General features: G+C 36.4%; 1 protein-coding gene across 3 annotated transcripts in view; it reads right to left on the bottom strand.

Moving 5' to 3' along the window:
• GALNT13 (polypeptide N-acetylgalactosaminyltransferase 13) overlaps nucleotides 1–21290 on the bottom strand; it is a 576595-nt gene that overhangs the window by 495543 nt on the left and 59762 nt on the right. For all 3 annotated transcript variants that reach the window (XM_038584527.1, XM_038584526.1, XM_038584528.1), the window contains one exon: nucleotides 11766–11836. The gene's annotated coding sequence lies outside the window, so the exon portion shown is untranslated. The remainder of the gene's footprint in view (nucleotides 1–11765; nucleotides 11837–21290) is intronic.

Here is a 21290-nt window from a genome sequence, read left to right as displayed (position 1 = left end):
ATTCTCTACCCACTGGACTTTCTAGAGACCTCAGCACTGAAACTGTGCAGGTTTTAAAAGTACTTTTACAGTGTTCTTATTTATTTGATCCTCATCACGGCTTTAATATAGATTGCCCATTTTATAAATGAGTCCTGTAAGGCACAGAGAATTTAAGAGACTTGCCCAAAGTGACACACTTTATCAAGGCCAATGATCTCCACAGCCAGAAGTTGAAGCCAGTTTTTAAATACAGCACCATGGTGTTCAATTAATATCTATTGTTTCTTTCCAGAACTGGCAAAACCCCACAATACGGCCAGTTCCTGTAAAAATTCAACTCTGGTTTGAGAAATTAAGTCTTTATCACTTTATTGCTGGTTTTTAGGATGTTTCTTTTGACAAGAGAATATGTCTCAGGCAAGTAAAACTGCATAGAATCATGGTGCGCTTTTTTTTTTTTAAAAGATTTTATTTATTTATTTATGAGAGACAGAGAGAGGCAGAGACAGAGGCAGAGGGAGAAGCAGGCTCCACGCTGGGAGCCCGACATAGTACTTGATCCCGGGTCTCCAGGATCACACCCTCAGCTGAAGGTGGTGCTAAACCGTGGAGCCACCCGGGCTGCCTGAATCGTGGTGCTTTAAAGCTGTCAAACAGAAGTAGAGGTCAGCTTGTCGACCTACTTGACTTGTCAGCTGGCAAAACCAAAGTCCAGAGAGTTAGAATGACTCTCACAAGTTCCATAGCTTCTAATGGTTAAATTCAAACTGGAACCCATCTGTTTCTTGGTTTGACATTACATAAAGTGCTGCTCCCATAAACCTAAATTTTTAGCAATATTCCACTATAGTCTGAAGTATAAAAATGATATATTTAAAGGGTAGAAATTGAGACTCTCAATCCCATCTAAAAGAGAAAGCTTTACCCAAGAGAAACAAAGGTAATGGCCTTTCTATCATATCAATCAGTATTAGGCTTGAATAAGCTCTGTCGTCCCTTAGATAACTGAACCTGATATAAGTTAATCTATGGTGGGTGACATGAAACATACCATTTATTGATCTTTTCCTATGCGATAGGTGTTTTGCATATATTATCATATTCAATCCCGACCAAAATGTTTCGAATTAGTAATTATCATGCCCCTTTACAGCTGAGAAAGAAAAACAATTTAGGATAAGAACCTTGGCTCAAGGTCACATAACTGATAATTTGCAAAGCTGAGATCAAAATGCAGCCAGCGCTGTTTTTACGATAGATTTTGTGTATTTTAACCCACACCATCCTAGCTCATAAATCACATTACCAAAATGTATTCCTCATATTCTAATTATGACTGAGACTTCTAAGAGCCCATGCAATACCTGCCTTCCCCTTCTCTACTCGGGACAAGTACAGAGCCATTGTGTGTGCAGCAAAAATACTATATGTAACAGCTTATTTTGCATCGAAGAACAGTGATTCCAGCCCCACAATGCCAGTGGCCAGACTTCCTTTTGCAGGAGAAAACTTGAACTCCACCTTGTTTTAAAACAGTATCTTGTTACATATATTCCATTGAGCTTCAATTGCTCACAAAACTGTGATAGCAACAACTCACTTTTGTGTGGAAAGGCTATAAAGATAGCATTAATTTAGGACTCTGGCTCTGGTAAATGCAGACTAGGTGAAGGAAAAAATTGCTTTGTAAAATTTGAAAGGCTGAGTTAAAACATATGTGAAAAAAATTGCTACTTAGAAATTTAAAAGCCAGCAGAGAATATTGCTCTTTTCCTAGCAGTAGGAAAAGGCCAGATAATCTACAAAATAATAACTCTTCTTGAGCCCATCAGAAACCTGGAGTTGCAAGACAAAGAGATTAACTGAATTTGAAAGGATAACAGTCATTGAGGAGAGACAGGACATATGAGCATTTTCACCTTTGACAGAACATGAGAGGAATAGGCACTCATTATGAAAGCAGGTATGAAGAAAACAGCTAAAATAGTAACAAATACTTGAAGGCCGGAATAGGTCACCAGAATAACATAGACACCCTGGGATCCCCCAGACATAAAGGAATATGCGCTCATTCATAAGCTCTTTTTTCAGACATCTACTAGTTGCTTAGCAGAAAGATTGAGGTCAGGGCAAGAGACCAGAAAGAGTACTTTGGTGTCACAAAATAAAATCTTTTCTGATTCCTCAGACCCTTCTCTATTGCAAAGTAAAATTTAGCCTTTTAGGAAAACAACTCTCACAAGCCCAATGCCCTGGAAAAGATCCACAATTTCTGGGAAGGAAGTAGAAGAAAAATTCATCCGGCCCTGTTGGAGGAACAGGTAACTCTTAGGTCCAGATCTCTGACACAAAGCAGAGATTTGCTACCACTGGTAGAACAGGACCTTTGTCCACAAAAAACCCCACAGAGCCAAGGAGGAGCTTGGGTACCATGGGAGGAATGGGCAGGAATGCTGAAAAAGCCACTCTCCGAGGTCCAGATGCAAAGGACAAGTGTAAGGTTGAGACTGGAGCAGCCAAGGAGCCCCGGACCGTCCTGCCTCTATCAGAAGCACTGCCTCAAGTAACAAGCAATACCACTCTGCCACCTGGGAAGGTTCAAGGGTGCAACAAGAAACGTACTCTGCTATGCAAGCATGGGGGACATTCCAAAAGAGGAGTGGAGAGAAGAAACAAAAAATCCTCTAGCACTCTAGGTCCCACAGTAAGAAGAAAACAGCAGATCTGCTGCTTCCTTGTGAAGTCTTTGAGAAAAAATCAATATAAATCATCAGAGTAACAAAAGAAAAAAGAAAAATCATTTGATAATCTAAATAGATACAAAGAAAGCATTTGATAAAACTCAAAACCCAGTTATGATGAAAAACCCAGAAAAAACAGGAAAAAATAAATTTCTCAATCTAATATGATATTTATCAAAAAACATTATAGTAAACAGTATTAATACTAACACGGTGACATTGTTCCCTTTGATTTGGAAATAAAAGCAGAATTTCCACTCCTCCCACTTTCATTAAGCATTGCTCTGGACATTCTAGCCAATGCAATAAGATATGAAAAAAGAAATAAAAGTGTAAAGCTTGAAAAGTATTAATATTATCTTTAATAATATTAATATCATAAAATTTGTATGAAACTATTCCTTGAAGAAATACACAGCAGGAGAACCTGTTTTAACAGATACCGTGAATAATTTAAAAAGTGACCATAGTTGAAACAGCGTAATAATTAGCAAGAAGAAACTAAGAGACCAATTAAAAACAATAGTTAAACGCACTTGGGTGGCTCAGTCAGTTAAGCATCCAACTCTGGATTTCCACTCAGGTCATGATCTCAGCGTGGTAAGATCAAGCCCTGCTTAGGGATCCACACTGGGCAGAGAGCCTGCTTAAGACCCTCTCTCAAAAAAAAAAAAAAAAAAAAAAAAACCCTCTCTCTAGCCCTACCCCTCAAAATACAGTTGGCCCCCAAAACACTGACATGCATGGATATTTAATTTATGATAAGGATGGCACTGAAGAGCAGTGGGCAAAGAGAATTTTCAGTATGCTTCTGTAATAACTGGATATTTAGTTGGAAGGAAAACGACATGACCTCTACCTCAAACCAGGCACAAAAATGAATTTAAAAGGAATGATCAAAATGTAAAGAAGTAAAAATATGATTATAATTAAAATTAAAAACTTTTCCTCCTCAAAAATGCCATTAATAAATTGAAAAAGCGGGGACCCTGGGTGGCTCAGTCATTGAGCGCCTGCCCTCAGCCCAGGGCGTGACCCCGGAGTCCCAGGATCGAGTCCCACATCAGGCTCCCTGCATGGAGCCTGCTTTTCCCTCTGCCTGTCTCTCTTTAAGAATTTCCAGTTTATATTTGACCATATAATTAAATCTTAATATTAAATTCAGATTTCTTTCAAAAAAATTTTTTTTAATTTTTATTTACTTATGGTAGTCACACAGAGAGAGAGAGAGAGAGAAGCAGAGACACAGGCAGAGGGAGAAGCAGGCTCCATGCACTGGGAGCCCGACGTGGGATTCGATCCCGGGTCTCCAGGACCATGCCCTGGGCCAAAGGCAGGCGCTAAACTACTGCGCCACCCAGGGATCCCTCAGATTTCTTTCAAAAGTTGTATGTGATTAATACTTGAACTTTTGCCAGACTAACTATAAACACTGTTTTTGAAAGGAATTCATAAAATTAATCAAGAATACTGAAATTGTTTGTCCTACAATATCACTTCTAGAAATCTGTTCAAAGACAATAATCAAAATTTTATAAAGCTATTTATTACAGCTATATATATATATATATAGCTCTCTCTCTCTCTCTCATGAATAAATAAATTTTAAAAAAATTGAAAAAGCAAGTCACAGAGAGGAAAAAAGTATCTTTAACATATAATTGAAAGGAGGCACTTCATTCAAATAAGTTAATTTCTGCATATTAACAATAAAAAAATTAATACAATAGAAAAATAGGCAAGACACTTGAACAGGTAATTTACAGACAATACTTTTCATATGACAACTGAATCATGTAACAGAACCATATTATTCAAAGGGAAATGTAAACTATTCTCATCAGAATGGCTAAAAGTAATAGGACTGATTATAAAAAGCATTGATATAGATGAAATAATGGGAACTCTCATACGCTACTGACTAGAGTGTAATTAGTATAACTACTTTGGAAAACTGTTTAGCTGTATCTACTAAAATTGAAAATTTGTAAACAATATAATTGAGCAATTTCATCACTAGTAGAAATGGATGTATATGTGCAATAAGAAACATCTAAAAGAATGTTCATAGCAGCACTATTCGTAATTGCCCAAACCCAGAAATAGTCCAAATGTCTATCAACAACACATGGATAAATACTCTGTAGTACTTTTCTTTTTTTTTTTTTTCTGTAGTACTTTTCTACAAAGGAATACTACATAGCCATGAAAAACCACATAAGCCACACAAAAACAATAATGAAACTCTGATATATAAGTTCAAGAAAGGAAACCAGACACAAAGGAATGCATATTGCAGGACTATTATGTATATAAATTTAAAAATTAAGCTAAACTAGCATTTATCATACATTTAAGGATGTATGATAAAATGTTAAAACTATAATGAAAAGCAACGAAATGATACAAAAGTTATGAAAATGTTATCCCTATGGAATTGGTGGAAGGGAGTAATGTCTGGGAGGCAAAAAAAAAAAAAAAAAGCAAGGTTTCTGAGATGCAGAAAATGCTCTTTCTTGATCTGTATGATGAAACGACATAGGTCTCTGCTTGTAAAATTCATTGTCTTGTGCTCATCATACATAAAAATTCACAATAAACACATTTAAAATGGCAATAATTATTTAATTAAATTTTATGAATTAAAAGCTATGATAGGGATCCCTGGGTGGCGCAGCGGTTTAGCGCCTGCCTTTGGCCCAGGGCGCGATCCTGGAGACCCGGAATCGAATCCCACATCGGGCTCCCAGTGCATGGAGCCTGCTCCTCCCTCTGCCTATGTCTCTGCCTCTCTCTCTCTCTCTCTGTGTGACTATCATAAATAAATAAAAATTTTAAAAAATAAAAAATAAATAAATAAATAATAAAAGCTATGATAGATGAGATAAAGTTCAATGAACATAAGTAACATCTGTTGAGAATTGACTGTGTGTTAGGGACCACTGTAAGTGCTTTATCTCATTTTGCCTTCACAATATTCAGAAAACATACTAGTTTTCCTATCGCATTTCAAAGATGAAGAGACTGAGGCCAGAGAGCTTACATAATCGACACACAAGATGTCACACAGCTAAAATCACACTTTACAAACATCACAGAGCTAAAGAGGTCTCCTTCTGGGATCTGAACCTATGCAATAATATGGTTCCAGAGCCAGGCCCCTGAGCAGTAGTAATATAATGTATATGCTACTTCGCCAGTACAGAAAAAGGAGAGATACTCTCTATGTTAGGTGTTAGATTTTATTTTCCTCTGTCAAAATTATTGTTTAGTATGATGGTAAACTAACTCTAAAATATTGGTCTTTCATGCACCCAAGATATTTAATCTTTAATTTAGCGCTCTATCCTTGTTTCATTTTAAGCTGTGCTAAGGAAGGAAGACAAATCATATTAAGATGACATATTTACTATTCTAATTTATAATTGAGCAATATTATAAATTATACTGTTCCTGTTGCCCAGCATAGAAATGAATGTAGCTAAGAGATTCATCACTAACCATAAGAGATATTCTTCCTAAAAGTCCAAAGATTTTCCTCCCCATCCAAAGACTTAACTGAAGAAGGAGTAAACTCTGACAAAAAATCTGTTATTCTGACTACTGGTAATGTCATTTTCCTGTTCAGTCAACCTGGAAAACTCAGTTATTGTTTACAGGTGTACAGTGGTTACTGCAGAGACTCTAGAGTTTGACTCAGTGGGCCCAAGTATCACTTTTGCTATTTTCTAGCATTTGACCTGAAACAATTTGCCTGGCTAAATTCTCCCTCAGTTCTTAAAGAGAACTGAGGGAGGTGGCATGAGTGTCTACCTCTCAGAGTTGTCTGATGCAAAATTAAATAACCAATATAAATCATTTGAAACAGGGTCCAGTACCTAGTAAATGTCACACAAGTGATGATGATGATGATTACTCCCTGACCTCGTGTCTTTCAAAGCCTCGCCTGTATCTATTCCTTCTCTCCATTCCTGCTGCTACTACCTTAGGTCTTACCTTCATGCCTTATTTGCATGCTGTTACATTTTCCTAAAAATTGTGCTCTTGTCTACACGTCTTCCAACTGGAATCCATTGCCAAAACACTACCAGATTAATATCAAAAAGGACATTTTTAATTCACAGGATTGGCCCTCCCACACGTTCTTTTTTTTTTTTTTTTCAATTGCCTACCAATTAAATTCAAAGTTCGTACTGTGATTATCAGTATTTCCTACAACCTAGTTCCAGCCTTAATTTTCCAGTGTTATCTGTTTTTAGTCTAACACAAGAAACCTATGCTGTTGTCAAACTATTTAATTTACCACTTACTGAATGTGAAGTATTCCTCTTCAACTCTAAGCTCAGGTATGACAATTCCTTGACTTATCTGTTAACATTTTCGACCTGCATCAAGATCTAGTGCAAATGCAATATCCATGATGAAATCTTGAGCCAATGCAGTCCAGAATTATATCTTTCTTAAATATCCTCTAATGTTTTATTTTTTTCACATATATGCAATTGTTTCATTATTTCTCAAATTATTTAAAACAGCTTTATTGATTTGATTACTTTAGGCTGTTCTCATGATATCATATCCTAATACAATAGCCTTTATATATGCCTGTGCCTCTTATTTCCTGAAATTGAACACAGAATTTTCTTGAGAGTCATTTTTATCTTTACCTTCCACTTGCTCTACTACTAAACCAACACAGTGCTTCTCATATTATAGAAGTATGCAATAAATATTTATTGAATTAAGTGAAAACAGAATCACTAAATGTAATCACTAGCTTTGTTTTTTCAAAGACCAAATCTAAAATTGAAAGAAGTATTCTAAATCCTTTCCTCTCAAAACCAACCGCACTGTGAGATTACCCTTTAAGGGCAATAATATTTTAAATACTAGTAAGTTTAAAAATATCCCTTATGTAATATGTTGCTGACACTTTGTTCAAGAAGTGATGTGTGACTGGGACTGGGATCAGTGGATGACTGAAAAGGAAAAAAGATGAAGATCCCCAAAGAGATGACAAGGACAAATGTCAGGGATTCCTGGGAGGCTCAGCAGTTTAGCGCCGCCTTCAGCCCAGGGCATGATCCTGGAGACCCGGGATGGAGTCCCACATCGGGCTCCCTGCATGGAGCCTGCTTCCCCCTCTGCCTGTGTCTCTGCCTCTCTCTCTCTCTGTGTGTGTCTCTCATGAATAAATAAATAAAATCTTTTCTTAGAAAAGGACAAGTGTCAATGCCACCCATGTGGTGTTGTAGAAGACGCCCCTCAATGATGAGACACCTGAAGATAACAAATAGTGAGGGGAATCATTAATTAAGTCAAGCTGAACTCTTCATTTCAAACTTTTCTGCACTGTATGAAATGGTGGAAGGATCACAAGAAAATGGTGTGGTCAGTCACTTCAAATTCTGAGAAGTAGCATAAGATATAGTATCTGCTGCTAGCAAAGAAGCTTTTTTTATTTTTTAAGTTTTCTTTACAAAAACAACATTTTTAAAAGGCAATTTGTTTCAGATTGCTGAGTGGCCCCTGAACACTTACTCTGTAACAGGGAGAAACTTAGCATTGCTACTTATATTGCTTCTATTTCCCTTGCTGCTACAACCTATAGCTTAGAAACTTCTGCTATGCCCTGCCATGTAGACATGGTACAGCTATGATTTGCAAAAATCAGTCTTTACTCAAAACCTACTTCACCCAGGAGATAAAGAAACAGAGAAATGATTATGCTCTGATTAAGATTTACAGGAACAGCAGGGTGCCTGAGTGGCTCAGTCAGTTGAGCGCCCAACTCTTGATTTCAGCTCAGGTCATGATCTTAGGGTCGTGGCACTGAGCCCCAGAAGGGCTTCTTGCTCAGCAGGGAGTCTGCTTGAGACTCTCTCCCTTCCTGTCTCTTTTCTGCCCCTGCCCCACTTATTATCTCTCTCACTTTCTCTAAAACAAATAAATAAACAAACCTTAAAAAAAAAAAAAAAGATGTACAGGAATGGGAAGACCAGATGCCTGCACGTGAAGATGAACTGACCAATGATAAAGAAGTTACATGACCTTCCTTGGATCAACAAACATTAGTCACCTTCAGACAACAACCCTGTCCCACTCCCCCTTTGCTAATATAAAAGTAGCTCCAATCCCGTGTTGAGGGAAGATGGTTCTCTCAGATAACAGTCGGCCACGTCCTTGGTTTCTGGCTTTCTGAATAAAATTGCTTTCCTGGGGCAACACCTCTTTCAACTTACTGGCCTGTTGTGCAGGAGCAGAATAAGATTGGACTGGGTTACAAATGTGAGGCAATTGTCATTTATTATAGTTGAAATTCAATAATCAGCTACTTATTTACTAAAGAACTCATATGTATGATCTGAAGTTTGGGAGCACTGTGTTCATGCAAATAAAAGAAAGATCAGCCATAGAATTTCAGTCCTTCACACTCATGTTAAGAGTATAAAGAACTGGGCAGCCCGGGTGGCTCAGTGGTTTAGCACCACCTTCAGCCCAGGGTGTGATCCTGGAGACCCGGGATCAAGTCCCACATCGGGCTCCCTGCATGGGGCCTGTTTCTCCCTCTGCCTGTATCTCTCTTCCTCTCTCTCTCTCTCTCTCTCTAATAAATGAATAAAATCTAAAAAAAAAAAAAATTAAAAAAAGAGTATAAAGAATAAATGTTTGAGAATTAGATCAGTCTCAAGCTTTGGTCCCATGAATGACAGATTTAAAACATCCTATTGCACACTCTCCTCTTACAAAAAGATTAGGATAACACACCTACCTCATCTTATTGCTTAGAAAAACTGAGATACTGAATGTAAAATGCATGGGATAGAGTAAATACTTAGAAAATACTGTTTCCGTGTCCACATCACTTCAAGTTCCATGAACTGTTTCATAAAGCATTGGATGAGATTATTCCCTCAAGCGAATTGACCATCATTTCAACTACTACTTTATTTTCTATCTGTAAGTTTGTCCTCTTTCCAAGTATGCATTTTAGACTCTGTAAGCACTTCACAGCTACCCCCTCTTCCCCAAAAAGCACACAAACACACTTGCAGTCTAGGTATGCAGTCGACACACACGAGGACATATACGTGTGCTGATGTCACTTGCTGTATATAAATGTTGATTACCTAAGTAGTTTGTTTTTTCACTAAGAGTTCAAAATAGCAGAGATGTCTCTACATTTATAAAGGCTGGACCTTAGTTTCTTTTGGAACATGTCAATAAACGTTATTCACTGAGAACTGTTTTCGTATACTTTGCATGACATGATTATGAAGTCATGCTTATTAACAGACATACTTGAATTGGAATATCAACTTACTAAGTAGCTGGAATTCGGCTGCACCTTACATGTGTTAACTCATACAAATGAAGTAGTTCCCAATCTTACATCCATTTTAAAGAGACATTAATTTGTTCAACCACACAGCTAATAAGTGATAAATCTGGTATTTAAAACCAGGTGGTCTGGATACGCAGCATGAATCCCTAGACACATACTAGGCCATTTTTTTTTTTTTAAGTAGTTTTATTAGGAGACAACATAAAAACATCAATGCTGCCATTATCACTTGTACATTTTTTAGAAATCCTACTTTAAAATTGTCCTCCCAATCACCTCATTTCATCAAACAAGGAATCTGAGCATGTGAAAGCTAGGACTGATTCTGCGGTCCCTCCAAACTCTTAAAATATAACATGAGGGCAGCCCGGGTGGCCCAGCGGTTGAGGGCCCAGGGCCTGATCCTGGAGACCCGGGATCGAGTCCCACATCGGGCTCCCTGCGTGGAGCCTGCTTCTCCCTCTGCCTGTGTCTCTGCCTCTCTCTGTGTCTCTCATGAATAAATAAATAAAATCTTTTAAAAAATAATGATAATAATAACGTGATTTAATTTTATTTGATTTTTTTTTTAATGAAGGAAATAAAACCTTAGAGAACTTCAGAACTCTAATTCTAGGGACACCTGGGTGGCTCAGCGGTTTGGCACCTGCCTTCAGTCCAGGGCGTGACCCTGGAGTCCCAGGATCGAATCCCTCATCGGGCTCCCTGCAGGGAGCCTGCTTCTCCCTCTGCCTGTGTCTCTGCTTCTCTCTCTCTGAGTGTCTTTCATGAATAAATAAATAAAATCTTTTTTAAAAAAGAACTCTTCTTGATGAATTAAATATTGATACATAGATAAAAGAACACTAATTCTAAACTGTTTTAATCAAATACTAAGATCACCTAAAAATACAATGTTTCTCAGAATCTGCATTTGCATTTCTTCTATCCTAGTTCAAAGAAGTCCAAGTTGAGGAACTGGAAAACACCATTTGAAATAAAAGCAATCAAATGATAGATAATACAGAAAAAAGTACAATATTTCAGGATAATGCTTAAGCAAAACAGAAATATAAAGAAAGTATCAGAACATGTTTCAACTCCTAAATATTCAGCCTCTTAGAAGACTTATTTAACTTTACGTACATTAATAGGTAGAGGCAGTATTTTCTGAAAAGTCTTGTGCTCAAAGCCCAGACTCATCACTTTGAGTAGATATTGAGCAAGGTGTGAAAACTTCTTGACCCTCAGTTTCTTTTATTTATAAAACAAGGATAAAACTAATGATCTTAAAATATTTAGGGAAGAATTATAGGCAACACATATAAATTGCCTGATTCACAGTAAGTCTTAGTAGTCAGCAAATCTTAATTCTTAATTCAATATTTCTTTTAAATCTCCATAACAGCACGGGCTAATACACTAATATTTCCTGCACTCTTCTCAATTTATGATTCAGAAAAAAACTCACCCAAATATAAGTGAGAAATATTATGTGAAAGTTATGTAAGTGGAGCAATAGTAAAATCTGTCATCAGAAATCTTGAATTTATACAACTTAATCCAGAATAGCTCATCAAATTTTATCTTTTATATACATTTTGCCTCAATATTCACAAATATCAAGAACCATAAATAGAAATGTGTTCTTTTATGACTGCCAAATTCATTCAGCATGACTGCAACTGAGTGGAAAAATAAAAATACATATTACTTACTGTATGTGGCGTTTGGCAATTTCAAAATGATTTGCAAACATTCATCCTCAAAATACTCCTACAATATGCATCTGTGAAAAGAAAAAAAAAATCCAAAAGAGTAAGCAATTTGCCAAGGTCACAGAAAAACTAATCCAGACCAACACACACTTAAAGAACATATACTTTAACATACTGAAATAAGGTTTTGCAAAATGTCTATTATACATCTAGCAAAGTATAATGGGCTGATGAACAGAAATATTCCCAACTATATACAAATATTCTATATATTAGTCAAAGAGGATGCTCTTAAGAGGTAAGAAGTCTGCACAGTGGCTTCAGAAATATATGCAAGAAACAGTTTCCCCAGAACACGCCAGAATAACATAAAAGCAATTCGAAAGTATGAGATATTTATAAGTAAATTTAGGTTGGAGATTTGAGGTGGTTATTAAAATATTTCAAGCTTTTAAAATGTACTTTTGTTTGATATATGAAGATCACTGAGTTAGAAGAGAATTTTGCTTGATTTATCCAGAGATTTGCACCAATTCACTTTGTAATTGCATTTCAATAATAATTGAAAACCATGCACTGAGAAAAATGCAGGCATGCCACTTGCACACCTTACAAAAATACACAAACATCCATTTTTTTGTCAGAAAGTTACTAATAAGGAGAAAGTTAATCAGATTTTATTAATTGATTTGTTTGGTTTAAAGGAGAGGTGTTGGGAAGAGCACATTAATTTCAAAGCTCAAAATATTTCAACTTAAATGGATTTTATCCTACTGGGTATGGTGTGCCATACAAGAACTGTTCAAAAGAAAACAAAACAAACATACCTAGTGATAATCAAAGTGACCCTTTAAAGTACAAGGTAGATCAAAACCACTATAGACAGTATAAAGAGAAACCCTCTTAAGTAGCAAGCATCTTTAGGGGAACATGGGACCTCAGTGAGGAGCAAATCTGCCCAGAAAGATTTGGTTCATGGCGCTAAACAGGGACATCAGCTTCCTAATGCCGGAGGTGTACCTTTGTGTTCACCAAAGCCAAATGTAATTAAATCAAAAGTTCAACAAGCAGAACAGGCATTCGGAGTTGAAAACCTCATTTATCTTCCTCTAGTGAATGGAAGACAACGAGATGACACTGGCCTCCGCCTGGCACAAGAATGAATGATTTTACTAATGCTCACTCAACACAAAAGGTCTCAAACGAGAGGAAACTAGATAGAGGTAACAATTTATAGTTCCATGTCAAAAGGGGATTAAGAAATTTCTAAGAAATGGTGTATTTCTATAAATTTCATTTTTCTAGGTTTAAACCTTAGAGCTTAATAGTAGATACTAATTTATGTCCACAAATAATTTCAAAAGAATTATGAAGTTATAACAATTAGCAAACCTATATATTTCTTCATATTTTAGCATATTCACCCTCATAGGCAAGCGAACTGAAGTTAATACTAATCACATGATTTGCCCAGATTGACGCAGCTAGTAAGAGGTGATCCTAGCCTATGAACCAGCTTTTCCGACACAGATTCTTCTCACTACAGCCCCTGATAATCCTTACAATGCATCCAGAGAAGAGGGTGAAAGCTGGGATATAATAACCAAATCTGGCCTTACTGACATGTTTTGTTTATCCCACACCATGGTTTTGAAACTATTTTTTAAAAATTGTAAAGTAGGAGATTTCTCAGAATAATTCTCATTTCTAGCTTCTTTTGTGAGGCTGGGTTCACAGCCTCCAGAGAACAGAGAAATGCTTGCCCCTCCTGAATGTGGCATGCTTTCTGCACTCAGCTATTTCCTACTTTTGCAAGCTACCTTCTACCATTTGCAAGCACTGGAGTGTTTTGTTCCCAATCCAACTACAATCAGACCTCTTTGCTGTGAAACTGGAGAGGAGAAAATCTTCTTAATTACGGTCAAAAAGCTTATTTCATTAAATGAAGCAATGGCTTCTAACTATATTTCACTGGATTCTTATAATCAGGTATTATTGATTAGTTACCTTGTTTTAATCTCTGTATATATGTTTTAAAATTCCATGGGCTTGAATTTCCATTTGTTTAAATATACATTTGATAATTTTAATTTTTTATAAGTTTTCTTTATTTGAAAGAAAAAGTGAAAGAGAGCATGAGTGGGGGGAACGCAGAAGGAGAGGCAGAGGGAGGAGCAGACTGCCTGCTGAGTAAGAAGCCGAATGCAGGGCTCCATCCCAGGACCCTGGGATCATGACCTGAGCCAAAGGCAGACGCTTAGCTGACTAAGCCACCCAGGTGCCCTCATATTTGAAAAATTTTTAAGCTAAGGGAGAAATGTATAAACCAAATCAATTGGTACAAATCAAGGGACTTTATGATCTAAAATAATGATTTTACATTTACTGTGAACACATCTTCCAGAGACATACTTCCTAGACTGACAGGTTTACTATTTGATAAAATAATTATAATAACAGAGAAAGAAACCTTCAATTTAACTAAATTAAACTAGATTAAGAGAACACAGACCACTGAAGGTAAACATCTGCAATCCATAAATCCTGTTGCATCATGGCATATATTGCAAATAACTTGAAATGTTAGTATGTTCTGTGTAATGCTTTAAAAACACAGACCTGGAATTCTGGGTAGTTGTGGTAATACCAGCCATTTATTTTTTTTTAAATATTTATTATTTATTTATTTATTTATTTATTTATTTATTTATTCATTCATTCATTTATTCATTCATTCATGAGAGACACACACACTCAGAGAGAGAGAGAGAGAGGCAGAGACACAGGAGGAGGGAGAAGCAGGCTTCACGCAGGGAGCCCGACGCAGGACTCGATCCCGGGACTCCAGGACCAGGCCCTGGGCTAAAGGCAGGCGCTAAACCGCTGAGGCACCTGGGGATCCCCAATACCAGCCACTTAAATCTGAAACTTTTCCCACATTCTTCAAAAAATATACAACCAAAACAAACAAACAAAAATACAAAAACCCTAGGTCTTCAGTATAACTGGAAGTTAGAGAATAATAAAAATGTCAAATTATCTGTAAACAGAGAATTAAACACCAATTTCCAAAAGAGTTATCTTATAAGCTCACAATAGGTTTTATAGGGAATCTAAGGAGTCCAGAAAAACTGTGAGGAAAAGAGGAAAGCAAACGTCCTAAGAGTGATACAAAACTGACTTTCAGAAAGTTACTGAAACTATGAAAATGTGAAAAACTATCCAGGCATTTTAGAACATGTACACAGGGAGGTGATCAAAGTATATAAAATTCAAGGTGATGACCTTTTTGTTTGTTTGTTTGTGTTTGCAGGGGGAGGAGTAAAGCATTTAAAAATGATGGGATATGTCAAAAGGACAGAGGCCTCATCTTCAAGAAGTTCTTACCAGTCATATCTAGGACAATTGGAAAATCAAAATAAATGATTATCATAAAGAATTAAGATTCATTATAGAGAATATAAATATAAGAGAAATGAATAAAATATATAAGGAAGAAGAAAAACATCTTCCTTTGCATGGAATGCCACCTAACAAATGTAGATGTCTTGGTGGTGTCAGAAAATCATCACTAAACAAATAGTTTATTGAGTCAGTCAACAAAACACTTATGGGACACCTGGGTGGCTCGGTGATTGAGTGTCTGCCTTCGGCTCAGGTAGTGATCTTGGGGTCCTGGGATCAAATCCTGCATGTGGCTCCTCGCAGGGAGCCTGCTTCTCCCTCTGCCTGTGTCTCTGCCTCTCTCTCTGTGTCTCATGAATAAATAAAATCTTTAAAAAATAAAATAAAAAACCCCTTGTGGATCAGCACTTACTTAGGCGTGAAAGTGTGAAGAGCAAGATATTTCCATAGTCTTAAAGCACCTTCTCACAAATCACTTATTAATTACAATGGGGAAAATAATAACTTTCAGTGCAGAAACTTGGCAGAGACTACCTTCTCTAAACAATCAAAGACAACGTCATCACTAATAGATAAATGCACATGAAGTGCCTCGTGCACCTGAGAAGGACCCAACATCACTTCTGTGGTATATACATCTGCCAAAAATGCATCACCTGAATCAATCATTTGGAAATATCAGGCAAACCCAAACTGAGGAAAGTCCGAAATTATCTTCAAATTCAGCCACTAAAGACTGAGAAAATGTTCCAGATTAAAGGAAGTTTAAAAGGCATGAAAAGGAAAAAAAAAAAAAAAAAAAGGTATGACAAGCCAATGCACATGTGATCCTAGATACAGTTACGTAACAGTATTTAGTTGATAATACATTATCTTAATTTTCATAATTCTGTGTTTACATAGGACAATGCCTTTATTCTTAGGAAAGACATACCAAAATACTTCAAATAAAAAAGCATAATGTCTACAACTTATTCTCAAATGATTCAGGAAAAATACATATATGCACATACATATAATCATGATGTAAACAACTAATGAATCTGAACAGAGAATATTCCGTGTTCTTGAGCACAATAATTGCAAGTTTTCTATACATTTGAAACTGTATCAAAATTTAAAATTAGAGGGCAGCCTGGATGGCTTAGTCAGTTAGGCGTCTGCCTTTGGCTCAGGTCATGATCCCTCATTCCTGGGATCAAGACCTCCTTGGGCTCCAGCCCTCTCCAGGCTCCCTGCTCAGTGGGGAGCTGCCTCTCCCTCTCCCTCTGTCACTCTCTCTCCTCCTCCCATCCCCAAGTCCCCATGCTCTCTCTCTAGCTCTCTCTTGCAAATAAATAAATTAAATAAAATCTTTAAAAAATATTTGAAATTAGAGAAAAAGGTAGAAGTAAATAAACATTTTACAATCATTAAGATATTTTGGGATCACAAAAAAATAGACAAAGCAAGTGATGCGTTTTTAAATCAAGAAAAAAATTAAGAAGGTAAAAAATCATCATTGGCCAATGATCTTAGACAACTAAAATAACAAAAATCCATGTATCTATCTCTATGCACATTCTCCAGTATTTTACATATTTTATATTTATATGTAATTTATACATTAAATATGCCTACATTTAAAATAAAACATTGTTTATAATTTATGTGTTTACCTATGCATATTAAATATACAAAATATAGGAGAATGAAAATAAATGTGCACTCTAGCCTCAGGTTTTTTTTTTTTTTTTAAGATTTTATTCATTCATTCATGAAAGACACAGAGAGAGAGAGAGAGAGAGGCAGAGACACAGGCAGAGGGAGAAGCAGGCTCCCTGCAGGGAGCCTGACATGGGACTTGATCCTGGGTCTCCAGGGTCATGCCCTGGGCCGAAGGCGGTGCTGAACCACTAAACCAACCGGGCTGCCCTAGCCTCAGATTTTTAAATAAACAGTACAGATAATATTATATCAAGCAACTGTAAAGTTAATAATGAAATTTTATTCACAAAAAAAGTCATCAGAAATTAAAGAGAAAAAAAATAAAGAAGACTATCAGTCTTTAAAGGTTATCAGTATAAGCGGTTTTTCCTTATAAAGTTGTTTTTCTAAATAAAAAAAAAAATCCCCAGGTTCTTTTTTATGAGTTTAGAAAAAAATTTAAAATAAAATCATCCTTAATTCCTAAAATAATATATTTCATGTAAACTACTCTTTATTTCCAGACTATTCTTTAAAGAATTATAGCATTTAGACTATAAGTAATTTCTTTTTACTTAATTGTGAATTTCTTTCTGTAGCAATACCATGTTTTTTATCATTACAATACAAAACCATTTCACTCATGGAAACCCCATACGTGCCGTTATTTATATTGTATTTTTCCATACGTAAATTATCAAGCATCTATAACCAAAAAAAATTAAAAATAAAAACACTGTGGTATCCATCCTATGTCTTATGTCATAGCATGATTGTTTCCTTAAGATAAAACACCCAGAAGGGGAATTGTTAAATCAAATAGTATAAGACTGTTCAGACTTGATAATATTTTTACTAGATTTATATGTTAAATAGTAAGTTAAATGACATATTCCTATTCATATTAGTTTAATTATATTAATAATATTTAACATATTCAATTAATATTGATATGCACAAGTATCATATTTGAACCCCACAACAAGGTTATATTTTACAGCCAGTGGGTCATGGCATAGTATCTGACCCTAGTTCTTCATACTGTCGTATCTTGAGCTGGCTTCTGTGCCTTCTTGGTATTACACATGTTAAGCTGAACTACCTTTTAAGAAGTTTTCAAAGAATTACCCCCAAATTTGACTTGAAATAAAAAACTGTTTATATGGAAAGGAATGGAAACTGAGCAGTTTTAGTAAAATAATTGTTTATTTTTGGAGGAATTAACACAATTCCTTATTCTCTTGCAAAGCAACAGCCAAGCACTTTCTAGGACCTAAGGAAGGAAAATAACTACAAATAGGTGAATGTGTGTTACAGTCTTGTAACTGGGACATACAACAGGATTATTACATGACAAGTGGTACAGGTGAAGGCAGGAAACACCAGATTCCCCAGAATAATCCAAGCAGCCATCCTATGTCTCATTTCTAATTATGGCAACAATGTGTTACAATGCCTACATATTTCTATTTTATTTACACTATTACCATTTACATCTTATTACACTAGATATTATCCTTTTTTTAAGTGTCACTTTAATTGATGGTTCTCAACAATCTTCAACTTTCTTCAGCCATCTCTCTTTCCTCCTATATTCACTTTGAATTCTTGCAAATCCATTACATATTTAGCATCTTTCTAGTCTGCAGTTTCCATATTTTATATTCACTAATTCTGGAGATTAATACAAATTTCATTCAATGTAAGAACCCACTCAACCTTCTGAAGTCTTCGTTAATCTGCCCTGGCAGGTCACTGATCCAGTGACAATCACAAGTTATGCCTCCCCTCACATGTCATGTAAGACAAAAACAAAACTTTACTGGGGTCCCTGGGTGGCGCAGCGGTTTAGCGCCTGCCTTTGGCCCAGGGCGCGATCCTGGAGACCCGGGATCGAATCCCACATCGGGCTCCCGGTGCATGGAGCCTGCTTCTCCCTCTGCCTATGTCTCTGCCTCTCTCTCTCTCTCTGTGTGTGTGACTATCATAAATAAAAAAAAAAAAAAAAAAAAACTTTACTGAAGTGAAGATATACAAACTCTTGCTTCTAACTCATATTTAGATCTTGTCATTGTATCAGAGATTAAAATTAGATGAAGTCAAGGGATTTACTTCTCCAAAATCATGTTGGTTGTTACTCCTATTTGTTCTGCTCCTTTGAGGTGTATGAAAATCAACTGTCTTTTTTATTGATTCCTCTATTTTCCTAGGTATCAAAGGAAGCAGATTAATCTGTAACTTCTAAAGTCATCACTAGTACGTTCTCGCCCTCTCCCTCCCCCTCCTTCCCTCTCTCTTTCTCTCTCTCTCTTGCTCATTCCCTGCTCCTGACATTTTCATGTGGCCTTCAAGAATCCTAAACTAAGTCTGTTGCACAATTTCTACAGTAAATATGACTTGATTAAAATCCTACGATAATTTCAATCATGAAAAGCATGACAAATCAGAAGCTCCTGGATTCTGTACATTTTTTAAATGTAATGCTTCTGAAGACCATTAGGCAACTTATAGGAGGGCATAATTCCATATCGAGTCTATACACTATGGCTAAATGTGTAGGTACTGCCTTGACCAAGTCCCTGGACAGCTTTGCCCTTGAATGCTCGCAGTGTGTTCTACATTACAGAAGTATCTACACTGTGGCATTCTCTAACTGAAAACTATTTATCTATCCCTCTTCTCTATTTGCCCAGCTTGGGAGAAGTCAAGACCTGTTTCCTAACTCAAGCGGGCCCTCAGTCAATTCGTTGATCCCTTCATTTTACTTCATTTTGTTGTTGCTGAATGTTGAAGGAACTGGCAAAGTGTCTTTTCCAAATGTTTACCAGCCTCTCCATGCAAAGCACTTTAAATACCTTCCCCTTCATCACCTGCTCCCGTCTACCTGGAAATGAGAAAATGTTGACTTCTTTACCTCTGGAGATGAAAGCTGTAATACTTTTGCTTAACTCACCCCACCCCACTCTTGGCAAACATGCATTGAAGCATAGCATGTATTATACCCTTCACTTCAGGATTTTCTAGTCTCTGCAGAAATTTTACCTTTTCCTTTATTTATATCTCTTTTGACCTATTTCACTTGCATTAAGCTATTCTAAACTAATTAGAGATACAGGCAAAATGGGTTTTTGGAGAATTTCACCATGTAAACCCTTAAAAGTAAACAGAGTATATAACAATTAGAGATCAAATACCTAAGTTGTGATTTGTGCAGATAATAGAATGCTATGCAGTCACAAAATTCATGTCTCAAATAGCACTTATTTATATATTTTATTTTAAGTATACTTAAAATAATACACTTTCTAAAATAATATGAATAAAGTAGCAACTGCATAATTATAAATATATATTTATATTTGCATATATTATGTACAATTCAGAAAGACTGAAGGACTATATAGCAAAATGTTATCTCTGAATGATGTGAAAAAGTAGTACTAATTTTCTTTTTTATTCTTTTCTTAATTTTGTAAATCTTCTTCTGCAAATATGTTATAATCTAAAAAGAAAAAAAATATTAGTGGAAACAAAAGCAACAAAACACATATATGGGAACCAAATGCACAGCTATATATCAGACAAAACTAGCATTAAAAGAGTTGGAGATGGGCAGCCCGAGTGGCTCAGCGGATTAGCACTGCCTTCCGCCCAGGGCATGATCCTGGAGACCAGGGATCGAGTCCCACATCGGCTCCCTGCAGGGAGCCTACTTCTCCCTCTGCCTGTGTCTCTGCTTCTCTCTGTGTGTGTGTGTCTCTCATGAATAAGTAAGTAAAATCTTAAAAAAAAAAAAAAAAAGCTGGAGACTAGCATAGACAAAGTTGGGGCATTATAAGATGAAATTGTCAAAAAAATGAATAAAATGTGATTTTTTAATGTGATGTGGTTAGATCTGCCAGTTACCTCCCCAATATTTATTCTCCCCTTCATTGTTGCTATGTGCACCATTTTATCTATATAAGATTTATTTATTTATTTATTTATTTATTTATTTAGAGAGCAGGGAAGGGACAGAGGGAGAGGGAGAGAGATCTCAAGCAGACTCCATGCTGTTTGTAGAGCCCGACATGGGGTTCAATCTCACAACCCTGAGATCATGACCTGAATCAAAATCAAGAGTTGAACACTTAACCGACTGAGCCACCCAGGTCCTCCAGCTATGTGCACTTTTATGCTCTTTGGCCTTTGCCTGTCTGAAATGCAATATAATGATTAGAAGTCTGACCCTTGTTTTGAGTGCATCACTCTCAGGATGGCTACAAGGAGCCAGAACCTGGGGATATGATAGAGCTCTCTTATTATGCTTGGGCTACCAATATCAAGATATCACTAATTTCTTTATGCTATTCTGGGTATACACTGAACACAATTTCTAAGTGATACATATTATTTAAGAATTTGCAGGTAAGAATAAAGAAAATGTTTCTCTGT

This window comes from Canis lupus, chromosome 36, assembly GCF_011100685.1.
Source record: "Canis lupus familiaris isolate Mischka breed German Shepherd chromosome 36, alternate assembly UU_Cfam_GSD_1.0, whole genome shotgun sequence".
NCBI classification, from domain to species: Eukaryota; Metazoa; Chordata; class Mammalia; order Carnivora; family Canidae; genus Canis; species Canis lupus.
Note: the sequence above shows the minus strand (reverse complement) of the source record. Positions and strands in the feature narration are given on the sequence as shown.